A 13,336-nucleotide genomic window follows, 5' to 3' on the forward strand; every position below is an offset into this window, starting at 1 on the left:
CATTATAGATGGTTGTGAGCCACCATGTGGTTGCTGAGAATTGAACTCAGGATCAGCAGTCAGTGTCCTTAACCACTGAGCCATCTCTTTAGCCCTGGCCTTAGTTTTTAAGACTTAAAAACTATATTCTGTGTTTTGTTTGTTTTGAGAGAGTCTTCTGTAGCCCAGGCCTGTCTTGAGCTCTGTGTATGAGGATGGCCTTGAACACTTGATTCTCTTACCTCACGAGCACTGGTGTTACAGGCGTGTACCAACAGACCTAGTTTAGTATATTTTTATATCAAGTTCATTGTTTCCCACTTACTTTTTGACTGTTCTTTGGTTTGATTAGTAATAAAGCTTTGGAAATTTAGTCAGCATAATCTGCTTTCCAAGGAGTAAGACATCCATCTTTGAGACACAGCCTCATCTTGAAGCCCATCCTGGACTGGAATTCTGTGGCCCAGGCTTGCCTTGAATCTTTGATGACCCCTCTGTCTCAGCCTCCTGAATGCTTGAATTGAAGATATGCACCTGGCCTAAAATAAAATCTGTGGCCAGGTGGTTGTGGCTCATGACTTTAATGCAGAGGCATTTTAGTGGCGGAGGCAGATCTCTGAGTTAGAGGCCAGCCTGGTCTACAGAGTGAGTTCTAGGACAGCCAGGGCTACGCAGAGAAACCCTGTCTCGAAAAACCAAAAAAAGAAAGAAAGAGAGACAGACAGACAGAAAGAGCGAGCAAACGATTACTTTAAAATTTTTCGTGTGCACGCATAGCACAAGTGTTGGGTTAGTGCTGTGTCCGGAGCTACCTTACTGTCTTAGGAGCTTCTGCTACCACACTGCTTGCTGCAAGCTGACGGGCCTCTGATCCTATACCTTCTCCTGTGCTGGGATTACTGGCTTTCTGTGTGGGTTCCGGGGATTAAACCCAGGTTGGGCTTTGGAGGCTAGCATGTTTACCCGAGTCTCCCCAGTGCTGTTTGCTTTGTTTTGAGATGATCTCGTTATGTCCAGACTTTATTCAAAGTTGCTATCCTGCTGCCTCAGCCTGCTGAGGGGCTGGGCTATATCCGGGATTCCTCATTTTCAGAGACACTCAGATTTCCGTGTTTATTGTTTTGTTCTCCGTCTTTCCAAAAGGAGCATTGTCTGACATGTTAGATGCTGGCTATTCTATCCCATCCTCCTGGAGACCATCCGTCTCCTCCTAGCTGTAACCTGGGCCTGTGCAGAACTGCCTTCCTTTATTTCTCTGTCTTTCCTCTGTTGCCTGCTCTTGTGCCTAGATTTCTTCCACCGTTCATGGTTTATGCCCCTATTTCCGAGGCCTTACTTTCCAGTCCTTACTGGCTTTTTTTTTTTTTTTTTTTTTTTTTTAGATTTTATTTATTTATTTATTTATTTATTTATTTATGTAAGCACACTGTCGCTGTCTTCAGACACTCCAGAAGAGGGAGTCAGATTTCGTTACGGATGGTTGTGAGCCACCATGTGGTTGCTGGGATTTGAACTCTGGACCTTCAGAAGAGCAGTCGGGTGCTCTTACCCACTGAGCCATCTCACCAGCCCCCCTTACTGGCTTTTTAAAGAAAATAAATAAAAGATGAATGTTTTGAGAATATCCATGCTTGAAAATGGTTTATTTCACCTTACTCTTGAGTGATGACTTAGATTTTATAGAATTTTGAGAGTTTTGTTTGGTTTTGGTTTTGGTTTGGTTTGATTTTTTTTGGTGTTTTGAGACAGGGTTTCTCTGTATAGCCCTGGCTGTCCTGGAACTCACTCTGTAGACCAGGCTGGCCTTGAACTCAGAAATCTGCCTGCCTCTGCCTCCTGAGTGCTGGAATTAAAGGCATGTGCCACCACACCCGGCCTGAGTTATATTTTTTAAGTTTTTTTTTTTTTTTAACACTACGCACCAACAAAACAAGAAAAAGGCTTCCTTGATATCCCCTCCCCTTCCCCACACTCTACCCTTTTCTCAGGCCTCAGTTATACTAGGGCTTATTATTCCAAACTCTGCCTCATAACAGCTTCTAACCACATCTGTGATCCAGAGTGCTCCTTGAGTACCTCAGTTAAGACAGCCAAGGTTTCAGGGGTGGTGGTGCTTGCTTTTAGTTCCAGCACTTGGGAGGCAGGAGCAGGCGGATCTCTTGAGGTCCAAGTCAGTCAGGTCTACAGTGTGAGTTCCAGGATCTCCATTTTACAGATAGGAAAGGTATGTCTTGGAAGCTTGAGTGCTTCCCTTGGAGAGTAGGGAGTAAGAGAGAGCATGCATAGGGGTCAGAGTCTCGCTTGATGCATGGAGTAACCAGAGCATCAGAAACATTATGTCTTCTAGGTACAGCCAGGTGGCACATGACTCAGTGGAAATTGTGATTTTATTTGAGAGTTACAGTAGTGGAGTGGGTTAGAATCCTTGAGAAAGTTAGGTGTGCACCAGGTGCCCTCTAGAGGAGCATCAAGAAGTGCTGCCTGTGTTGGCTTCTTAAGTTAGGGACACTTTCCTCTAATTGAGACTTGCAGAAGAGTGGGTGTCTGTGATGTTAGAGATGTGAGACCAGGGAATTATCTGCACCTTACCCTAGTTAAGTAAACACCTCCCTCAGGATAACCTAGACATCTGAAACCTTGACACATGTTTGTATCTGTTGGAAATTTACCAAGAGAATACATATCAGCTAAAGACCAATGCATTTTCCTCCAAGATGATAGCCTAATTAAGGTTTGATTTCTTTTCTTCTTCTTTTTCCTTTTCTCTTCTTTTAAGACAGGGCTCTGGGGCTGGAGAGATGGCTCAGTGGTTAAGAGTACTGACTGCTCTTCCAGAGGTCCTGAGTTCAATTCCCAGCAACCACATGGTGGCTCACAGCCATCTGTAATGGGGTCTGATGGCCTCTACTGGTGTGTCTATCTAGCCCTGGCTGCCCTGGAACTCCACGTGGAGAGCAAGCTGGCTTCAAATTTGTGGTGGTCCTCCTTTTTTGACACCAAAGTGCTGGGATTTCAGTGCACCACCATACCTGGCAAAGTTTAATTAAAAAAAGAAAGGAACCAGGCGGTGGTGGCACACACCTTTAATCCTATCACTTGGGAGGTAGAGGCAGGCGGATTTCTGAGTTTGAGGCCAGCCTGGTCTACAGAGTGAGTTCCAGGACAGCCAGGGCTATACAGAGAAACCCTGTCTTGAACAAAACCAAAAAAGAAAAAAGAAAGGAACAAACAACTATTTCAGGGAGAAGGAACAGCAGGTAGAAAGGAGAAGGGTGGGAATTAAAAACAACAAAGAGCCGGGCGCGGTGGCGCACGCCTTTAATCCCAGCACTCGGGAGGCAGAGGCAGGCGGATTTCTGAGTTCGAGGCCAGCCTGGTCTACAAAGTGAGTTCCAGGACAGCCAGAGCTATACAGAGAAACCCTGCCTCAAAAAAAAAAAAAAAAAAAAAAAAAAAAAACCAAATAAAAACAACAAAGGCCTGCTTTATGATAACACTGCTATTTCCACAGATCAAATGGGAGGAGGGAGGGTTGAAAACAACAGACGCCTGGGTTGTAGTAACAGCTAATTATTCACACACTTCTACCAGGAACCTGCCTGAGCACTTCTGAGGCTACTTCAATTTCATAGTTTCATATAGTAAACTGTATGTCTAAGAAAGCAGTTTACTACTTTGTAAATGAAATGCCCATTCTTAGAGACTGCTCAGAAGTTGGATTAATTTATTAGCTACTTATGGTCACCTGGAGATAAAGTTTATTTTCCATAGGGTTAACTGGAACATTTGTTCTAATAGCTCAAGAAAATCTAGTAGTATATCTAAATTTCTAATCTATACAACCCACCTTGAAAGATAGACAATATGAGTTTCCTTTACTGTTGAGAAACTTGACCCTCTATTGAGAGAGCTTAAATAATATATTCCAGAGCTTAGCTGCCTGGGTACTCATCAAAAGCTAGACCCTGTCCTAGACAGGGGTTTGGTTTTGCTTTTGGTGTTTTGTTTTGGGTTTTGTTGTTTTTGTTGTTGTTGGTTTGGTTTGGTTTGATTTTGGTTTTGGTTTTTCTAGACACAAGGTTTCTCTGTGTAGCCCTGGCTCTCCTAGAACTTTTGTAGACCAGGCTGGTCTTGAACTCACAGAGATCCACCTGCCTCTGCCTCCCAAGTGCTAAGGTCAAAGGTGTGCACCAGCTTTGCTTTTGGTTTTGAGTTTTGGGACTTTTGAGACAGAGTCTTGCCATTAGCCCAGGTTAGCCTCTGACTCTCAACCTTAGCCTCCTGGGTGCAATACCATGCCTGGCACTATTCCTGAGTTTTGATATACTTTGATATACACTTATACCCATTTCTTCTACTTCCCAAAGTGCAAGTTTCATTTAAAATTTTGCAGTCTCCTATAGTATCCATGAAGAATCCTTGCCCTGCAAGTGTGCTGCTCTTGTTTCTTGAGATCTTTCTCTTCAATGAAGGGGAGTCTGGTCTTGCATCCCAACATTCTGTGTAGCTGAGGGTGACTTTGAATTCCTCATCCTTCTGCCCCTACTTCCAAAGTGATGGGGTCACAGGTGTATGTTAGCATACTCAGCTGGGACTTGAGTATTGTAGGAAGAATATTCCATGTCTAAGGGCATATGAATGAGCCGCCTGGCAAAATAGTCCAGTCTGTGCTCAGCACATTAAAACTGAGTGACTCCTTGGGCAGTGAGCCTGATCTGCTTTTGAACCTTTTGCCTTTTGGAGGTTATTGGTGCTGTTCTTGCCCTTTAGAAACCACATTTGGTTATTGCTTAGATAGTGTTCTGAGGGCAGACTAGTGAGGTCTATTTAAGGGGCTTAAGACCAGATCCATAATAGAACAGCCTGTGTTTTAAGCACTTACCTTATATTGCAGGTCTCATTACTTCTCTTAATTTAAAAGTGGCAGAATTGGTAATTGTCTATTTAATCTACACAGGAATTTTTCTGTAGCCACAGGCAAATCTCATTTACCCTCTGCCTCAGTTTTACAATTCAGAAAGCAGTGAGAAGGGCATTGACACACTAGTTGTTAGAAGTCTAGTTATTCCAATCCTTTGATGTAAAAGGCGACTATTGTTGTATGTTTTGTGAAACAGCAAACATGCTACAACAAAGAACAGATTATGATGAAATCCCCTGGAGACAGCTTATTAGAAAAATTGAATAAACATTCTATTTTTAGATGTGCAAAAGCTAAACGTAAGTTATTTTCAGTAGAGTGTTTGATGTTTTTATCGAATTATGAATCTCTGTCAGTCTTTCCTGGAACCTTTCATTTTGCCCAAGGTTTTGTTTTGTCAGATTTCTATCTGTTTGAAAACAGTAAGTATAGCGTGGTAAGGGGAGATCTGAGAACCTGGTCCTGACTTGTCTGAAGCTGACTTGTAGTGAGTGCTAACTTCGCTTCTGATGACTGCTTTGGTGGGCTGCAGGATAACCTGATGAGCACTTCTTTGATACTGCTCTTAGCATCGAGAATGTTCCAGGTGTTATGGCAGAAACAGACTGTGGTTTTCAAAGCCTTCTTCTTCCTGTTGTTTTTCCTTTTCTCCTCCTCGATTTGAGGATCCTCAGCAGAGCTTTTCCCTTGCTGTGGTCATTTCATAGACCACAAACTTGAAATGTTTCCATCCCCTTATCTCTCCACTGCTGCTGGGTAGGAATCCTGTCTGTGGAGTGGGGCTGCTACATCCCTGTGTTTCATTTGATGACCCAGAAAACTGTAAAGCTTTGTTTTCAGCTTGGTACTCTTGAATATTTCCCTTCCCTAGAGGGAGCCTTTTTGTGGAGCAAAGGGCTGTAGAGTAGTGGGGAATGATAAAAGCTAGGAATTTTGATAGAAAGCATATATTGTCATCATAAACTTCATTGGTGGCTAACAACCTTCCTTCTTGACTTACATCTGGAAGCTCTTGTTAAGATGACCTTTTCTACTTTGAATCATGAGATGAAATTACAGCCTAACTAGTAAAAGGTCTAGTACTGTTTGGGTAAAGTTAGTGAGCTTTTTGTCACCATGGCCTAGGTTGTTAGCTTCTCTGAAGGAGCCTCTACCTATTCAGACTCATCGCTTGAGTTTGTGCTCTCTCTCTCACACTCTCTCTCTCTCCCTCTCTCCCTCCCTCCCTCCCTCCTCTCTCTCTCTCTCTCTCTCTCTCTCTCTCTCTCTCTCTCTCTCTCTCTCTCTCTCTCTCTCTGTTTCTCTAGTACAAGAGATGAAAATTGTCCTATCGTGGGCTGGGGAGGTAGCTTAGCCAGTGATATGCCTGCTGGGCAAGCATGGGAGCCCTGGTTTGGATCCCAGCACCCATGTAAGAAGCCCGGCACAGCACAGCAACACAGCAACTACAACTGGAGGGGTGAATCCCTGGGACTCATTGTCCAGTTAACCTTTCTACATCAGTGAGTACCAGGTTCAGTAAGAGATAGTGTGTCAAAAATAAGGTGGAGACTGATTGGGGGAGACACCTGTCATTGACCCTGCACTGACACCTGCATACACCCACATGTGCATATACTGAACACATAGAGTGGAGAGGGCCTTATATTATCTCTGTTTATCAGACTTTGTTTTGTTGAGACAGAATCTCTCTATGTAGCCCTGGCTGGCTGTCCTGGAACTTGCTCTGTAGACCAGGCTGGCCCTGAACTCACAGAGATCTGCCTTTCTCTGCCTTGCTACAGTGTTTGTATATTTTTGTTGTTTTGGGTTTTCTTTGTTTTGTTTTGTTTTGTTTTCATTCAGGGTGTCTCTGTTCAGCCTTGGCTGTCCTGGAAGTTGCTCTATAGACCAGGCTGGCCTGGAACTCAAGAGATCCACCTGCCTCTCCTTCATGAGTGCTGGGATTAAAGGTGTACACCTCCACTGCCCAGCTAGGTATATTTTATATATAAACAAAATTAGTAGTATAGCTGCCGTAAAAAAACAAGCTGAACTAATAGTAGCATGTAAAGTGTAGCCATTGGCTCCAAACTGAAATCTGACCGGAATGGATCCCTAAAAATATATGATTACTCAGGCAGTTGCCAAGGAGTTGAGAGGCAGTCTTTAATGATCTAACTTGAGTAGTAGTGGTCTTTTTAATCATGATTAACTGGCTATAGATCTTTGTGCCTAATGATTCATTTGAACCTCACCATGTATCCCATCTGTAATCCTGGCTGTCCTGGAACTCTGTGTAGATTAGACTGGTCTGGAATTCACAGAAATCCACCTGCCTCTCTGCCTCCCTAGTGTTGGTATTAAAAGTATAGGCCATCGAGCCAGCTACATATACCCCCTTATCCCCTCTCTTCCCCCCATTATGTATTTTTAATTAATTAATTTTTATTTGTGTATATAAGAATGTGTATCTATGTGTATGCCACATGTATACAAGTACCTTTGGAGGCCAAAAGAGGGCATCAGATCTCCTGGATAAGGAGTTAAAAACAGGTAGTTAATGAGCTGAAATAAGTGCCAAGAGCCAAACTCAGGTCATCTGGATAGACAGCAAGAACTCTTTAACTATCCTTCCATCTCTGAGTGATTCTTTAAATTGGTGTGTGCATGTGTGTGTGTGTGTGTGTGTGTGTGTGTGTGTGTGTGTGTGTTTGTGTTGTCTGTGTATACTAATTTTGAGTTTAGCTTATTCTCGATTTCCTAAGACCTTGAAGTCCATCATTATGTTACTTATTTAAGTTCTTTCTGGGTTTTAGTGTGGTAGTTTTTGTTTTGTTTTGTTTGTTTTTAAGCTGTATCTGTTTATGTGAGGCTTCTGTGCTTGTGGTAGCATGTGTGTGCGTGTGGAGGTCAGAGGGCCACATGAAGGAGCTGGCTCTCTCCACCCCAAGAGTGGCTCCCAAGAGTCTTAGACTTGCAGGCTTGGTGGCAGCACTCTTAACTTCTAAGCCATCTTGTTTACCCCATTTCTGTTTAAGTACTGATAGCTATAAACTTAGAATTAAGTTTCCATAAATTTAGAAACTGTGGTTTCTCTAGCTATTGATTCTACTTTTATGATCCAAATAAATTGCAATAAATTACTTCTAGTTTTTGTGATTATTAAAATTTGCTTCAAGCCGGGTGTGGTGGCGCACGCCTTTAATCCCAGCACTCGGGAGGCAGAGGCAGGCGATTTCTGAGTTCGAGGCCAGCCTGGTCTACAAAGTGAGCTCCAGGACAGCCAGGGCTACACAGAGAAACCCTGTCTCGAAAAACCAAAAAAAAAAAAAAAAAAAAAGATCCTGAAGGAGTATTCTCTTTATTAATATGCAGTGACTTTTTGTATATGTATGCCTGGATCTGTATACATATATCTGTTTGTGCATATCTGTATACATATATGTGTAGATGCATGTTTGCATGTGTGGGGGCATAAGTATGTACGGGTGCTTTAGTATTTACTTTCAGAGCTTAAATATATTATTTTGTGCTTTCTTAGCTAATCATCAGTATTATTGTTGTTGCTTGTTTGTTTGTTTTGGTGGTTTTGTTATAAGATTGACTGATTGATTGATTGTATGTGAGTACACTATAACCAGTCTTTAGACACCAGAAGTGGGCATCAGATCCTATTACAGATATTTGTGAACTACTATGTGATTGCTGGGAATTGAACTCAGATCCTCTGGAAGAGCAGTCCATGCTCTTCACTGCTGAGCCATCTCTCCAGCCCTTGTTTTGTTTTTTGACACAAGGTCTCATATGTAGGCCAGGCTGGACTCAGACTCACAGAGATCCACCTGCCTCTCCCTCTCGTGCCTGGATTAAAGACATGCACCACATGGCCAGCAAAGTATAAATTATAATGATTTTGTTGAGCTTCACTTTAAAGTTGTTTGTCTAGCATGTCCATCTCCATCTCTGCCCTGCAGGACAGCTGTATAGAATTTCTTTCCTTTCAGAAATCTCTGTTTTTTTAACCTGTTTGAAGGCAACAGATTTTGTCTTACTGCTTCAGAGCCTGCCCTGTGGCCTCTAGAGCTGCTGTCCCGTGGGTAGTGCGTTCTCACTGTGTCAGAGTGTGTACAGCCTCAAATCATCTCAAAATGGGTAGTGTAGCCTTCCAGCACCAAACAAGGAGAGGGGTAGCAGGAGAGCAATGATTACTATTGCTTGTCTCCTACACTAGGTTGAAGACTGAAGAAACAAAGATTAGAGCTTATGGAATCTTGGATTTGATTATGGAAACTTATAAAGTATCATTTAACCCCTAGCTTTATACCCTGTGAGTCACAACCTCATTGAGGGTCACATAACTGAAGGAAGAGTTTATGAAAGAGTTGACAGCAGTAAGAGATTTTTAAGTGCATAATGGGCAAATTTTAATTTCAAAGCAAAAGGGTAACAAATCCAAAGTGTTTCTGATGGTGCTTACTGTTGCTTGCGCTGGCTAGTTTTATTGCGGCCTTGTTTCTGAACACACATCATGCTCACTTCACACTCTGCACACTGTTACACCACACAGACCATCCTGTGTCACGAACTGTGGTGTTTTAGTTTTCTGCTCCTGTGGAAACATAGTCAACTTCATTGATACTGTCTAACTGTCAGGGGCCTGGAAGAAGACCCAAGCTGACAAGCCTGACACCTTGAGTTTGATCCCTGGGACCCACATGGGGGACGGAGAAAAATGATTCCCACAAGTTGTCCTCTGACACCCATTTTCACAGCACAGCATATATCGCATTCCATAATAAAATAAATAAATATAAATATAAATATAAATTTTTAAAAAATCAGTCCACTGAGTAATGTGGAGGATGTTCTATGATGTCAGATTTTCAGCCAGGATTTAGTTGTTTACCAAAAAATAAATATGCACATACAGGTCATTAGTATGAAAATTTGCATAAACTTAGTGATAATAAATTCAACTTTTTATTTTTTAGAGATCACTGTTTTATGGAATCTTTAAGCAAAGAATTAAATATGAGAAAAATGTGGCTGGAGAGATGGTTCATTGGTCATGAGCACATACTGCTCTGTCAGAGGACTTGTGTCTGATGTCCAGCACCCACATGGCAGCTCACAGCCATCTGTAACTCCAGTTGTAGGGAATCTGATGCCTCTTCTGCCCGAGATGGGACAGGCACACTGGTAGACAAACCATGAACATGAAAAAGGTTTTAAATAAATATGAGATTAGAAGTCGAAAGACTAGAATGGCTATTTTCAGAAATTGAGATGTTTAGAGTCTGAGACTGAAAAATGTTCATTAATGAAGCAGTATGATGTTTTTATATGTGCATTTATTAAGGTAATTTTTATTTTAAAGATCCTTAAAGACAGGGCTGAAGAGATGGCTCAGGGTTAAGAGCACTGACTGCTCTTCCAGAGGTCCTGTGTTCAATTCCCAGCAACCACATGATAGCTCACAACCATCTGCAATGGGATCTGATGCCCCCTTCTGGTGTGTCTGAAGAGAGCGACAGTGTACTCATATATATAAATAAATCTTTTTTAAAAAAAAGTCCTTAAAGACTAGGAAAAGATTCTGGGATCTGGACTAGGTAGTGCAACAGAAATAAGGAGGAAGTCCCCAGTGGGTGTTGGAAGTGGACTGTGGGTGGGAGAGGGAAACTTTCAGTCCTCCATTCCCACAAGCTTCTGATTTCAGGCCTGGATAGTAGTCTTGGTATGGCTGAGCTAAGGGACACATGAAGAGTATTTAGCTTTGGGCCTAAAGATTATCTGTTGTGTTGTTGTTGTTGTTTGTTTGTTTGTTTGTTTGTTTGTTTGTTTTTTGAGACAAGATCTCTTTATGTAGCTTAATGGCTTCAGAGTCACAGGGATCCACCTGCCTCTGCCTCCTGGGTTCTGGGATTGAAGATGTGCACCAACACACCCAGCAGCCATTCCTCCTGCACCCACCACCTCAGTCTCAGTGAAAGTAAACTGGAAGCTGGCAGCCCTTTTCCTACTGGGGACTACAGACTGGGAATTTTTTCCCTAAGCATTTTCATCCAAAACTAAACCAGTGAAGTCTCCATTATAGTTAACTGTGGAGCTTGTAAAAGCTTACAGATACTTTCAGAGATTGGATTGAGTTGGACCACATAGGAAAATGTAAATTGTGACTGTTTCTAGTCACACCAAGTAGCAATTCATTAGTTCCAGATGGGCAGGGATGGAGTGGGGAGTGGTGTTTTGGATCGTAGCCATTGTTTGTGGAAGTGATGGGTGGGTAAAAGCGTGGTATTTTATTAGGCCCTGGCAGTTTTTTCCCGGGGAGCTATGGTTTTTTTTTTTTTTTTTCCTTGATGTAGGAAATCGTTTGCCAGATTGTATTATTTATCACAATCTGCCGCGGAACAGCTGCCAGAAGACAAAGCTGTTCCAGTAGCTTGGCTCTCCTCCCTCCATCACCACCACGCAGACAAGCATCCGGTTTTCTATTGAACTTTGGGGGTTTTTCCCCCCTAGTTTTCCTTCATGGTTTTGGCTTGATTAAAAATGTTCTTGTAATGAGATATTTCTGGGCTTGCTGTGGCAGTGTAATTGAGTTTTCTGAGCTTAATTTGTTTGCTTTAGTCAACACTAACTGGCAGCAGTTTGTAGTTTGAAATCCTGGGTGTCTTGAATTCTTCCTAAATTCTAAAGTGCTGTTTTCCCTTGGAGACTGTGTGTGTTTGAATACTGTCAACAAGGCACACATTTATTATCTTTCCAAGCTGTGCCTCTCACCCTTATACTTACCCCAGCCTCTTTAGATGCAGGCTTATAATGAGATGTGAAGACTGTTGGGATAGTGAGTAGGTGTGTCTTTGGAGACTCAGGTTAGTTTCCGCATAAGAAGCTGTTAGTGTTAGACAACACTGTTGAAGGCTAGTATGTTCAGATATTGCATTCTGGATCAATGTTAATTCACAGTCCAGACAACCCATGTTAATTTATGACTCGTAAGTCACACATAATCAATAGTACTTCTCAGGCTCATTAGAGTTTACAGTTTGTTTCTCTTAGACTTTTTTCTTCTAGGATTTCCAGCTTTTTGATGGTCAGCAAATCTCTCCTCTGCAAGTGGTGGAACAGCTGCTAGGAGGAGAATGCTTGGCTTGCTTTGAATCTTACCTGTCTCTGAGACAGTCAGTCTGTCCTGCTTTTCAGACTGGGGCCTTTCTTTTCCTACAGAGAACAGATGGCAAACAGACATGAAGGGAGGAGGATTGTTCCTTGTTGTCCTTTGGGATTTTGTATTCATGAAGTGTGACAAAACTTCCTGAGGAGACACAACACATGTCTACTCACCTCAGATAGGGAGCCCACGACAGACCAAAGTATGGATACCACCAAATTCCAAGTTGGTGAGCCAGTGAGTTTAATTTTTATTAACTCCTGAGTTTACTAACGAGAATATGGGTGAGGGGTTGTTTACAAAGAATGATTCAAAGATATCACCAAAGCTCAGCCCAGCATGGGTGACAGCCCATGAGAGCTGGAGAATCTGGAGCATACTGCACAGCCTGGACACAACACAGCTTGACAGGTTGGAGAGTAGCCTTTCTAATTCACTCTGGTCTACACCTCTTCCAGGCAGCAGTTGGCGGTTGCAGCTTTCATTCTCTTAGAGCCTTCCTGATAGCTCAGCTTCCCTTGTCTGAGACGGACTCTCAGCTTTTACTGTTTACTCTGGCAAGGAGAGGCTTAGTGAATCTGGTCTGCTTGGAGGTCGGGGTAAGGAACACACTTGACACACCAACAGCTTTAAAGAGAAGTAAAGGAGGACTGTTGCATAACAGTTCAGTGGGGGGAAAGGGCCATCCACAGGCAAAGAGAAACGAGCCACTGGCCTGCTCCCAATTATGCAAGACTTGCTTGCTTGGTGTTCACAGTGATGACAGATTTAAATACTTCTGCAGATATTGAATGGGGTCAGCATTTATTTCCCAAGACAACTTTGTCACCACTTCAGGGACATCTGCATTGGACTAATTTTCTTTACTTTGAGGTACACTTGATTCAATTAATCATTAAATAGTCAACTTAGAAAAGCAATTATCTTATTAAAGCAACCTAGGAAATAAAAGATTTTCCCCCCTCAACCAGCTGTCCTCATTATGATGAAGTGGAGCAGCTCTGTGCTATTGTACTGAAAAATCACATGCCAAACAGACTTTTTCCTTCTTGGTTTGTGTAGATGCTGTCTCATTTCCTTTTTTTGTTGTTTGGTTTTTGTTTTTTGAGACAGGGTTTCTCTTTATAGCCCTGGCTGTCCTGGAACTCACTTTATAGATTAGGCTGGCCTCGAACTCAGAAATCCACCTGCCTCTGCCTCCCGAGTGCTGGGATTAAAGGCGTGTGCCACCACGCCCAGCTGTTTTGTTTTGTTTTGTTTTTTGTTTTTACAAAAAG

The 13,336-nt window shown here is 42.5% G+C and overlaps 1 protein-coding gene across 4 annotated transcripts in view; it reads left to right on the forward strand.

Annotated features, from left to right (window-relative positions):
- Window positions 1–13,336, forward strand: part of Eif2b3 (eukaryotic translation initiation factor 2B, subunit 3) — a 67,454-nt gene that overhangs the window by 9,492 nt on the left and 44,626 nt on the right. The gene's annotated exons all lie outside the window — the stretch shown is intronic.

This window comes from Mus musculus, chromosome 4 (genome assembly GCF_000001635.26).
Source record: "Mus musculus strain C57BL/6J chromosome 4, GRCm38.p6 C57BL/6J".
NCBI classification, from domain to species: domain Eukaryota; kingdom Metazoa; phylum Chordata; class Mammalia; order Rodentia; family Muridae; genus Mus; species Mus musculus.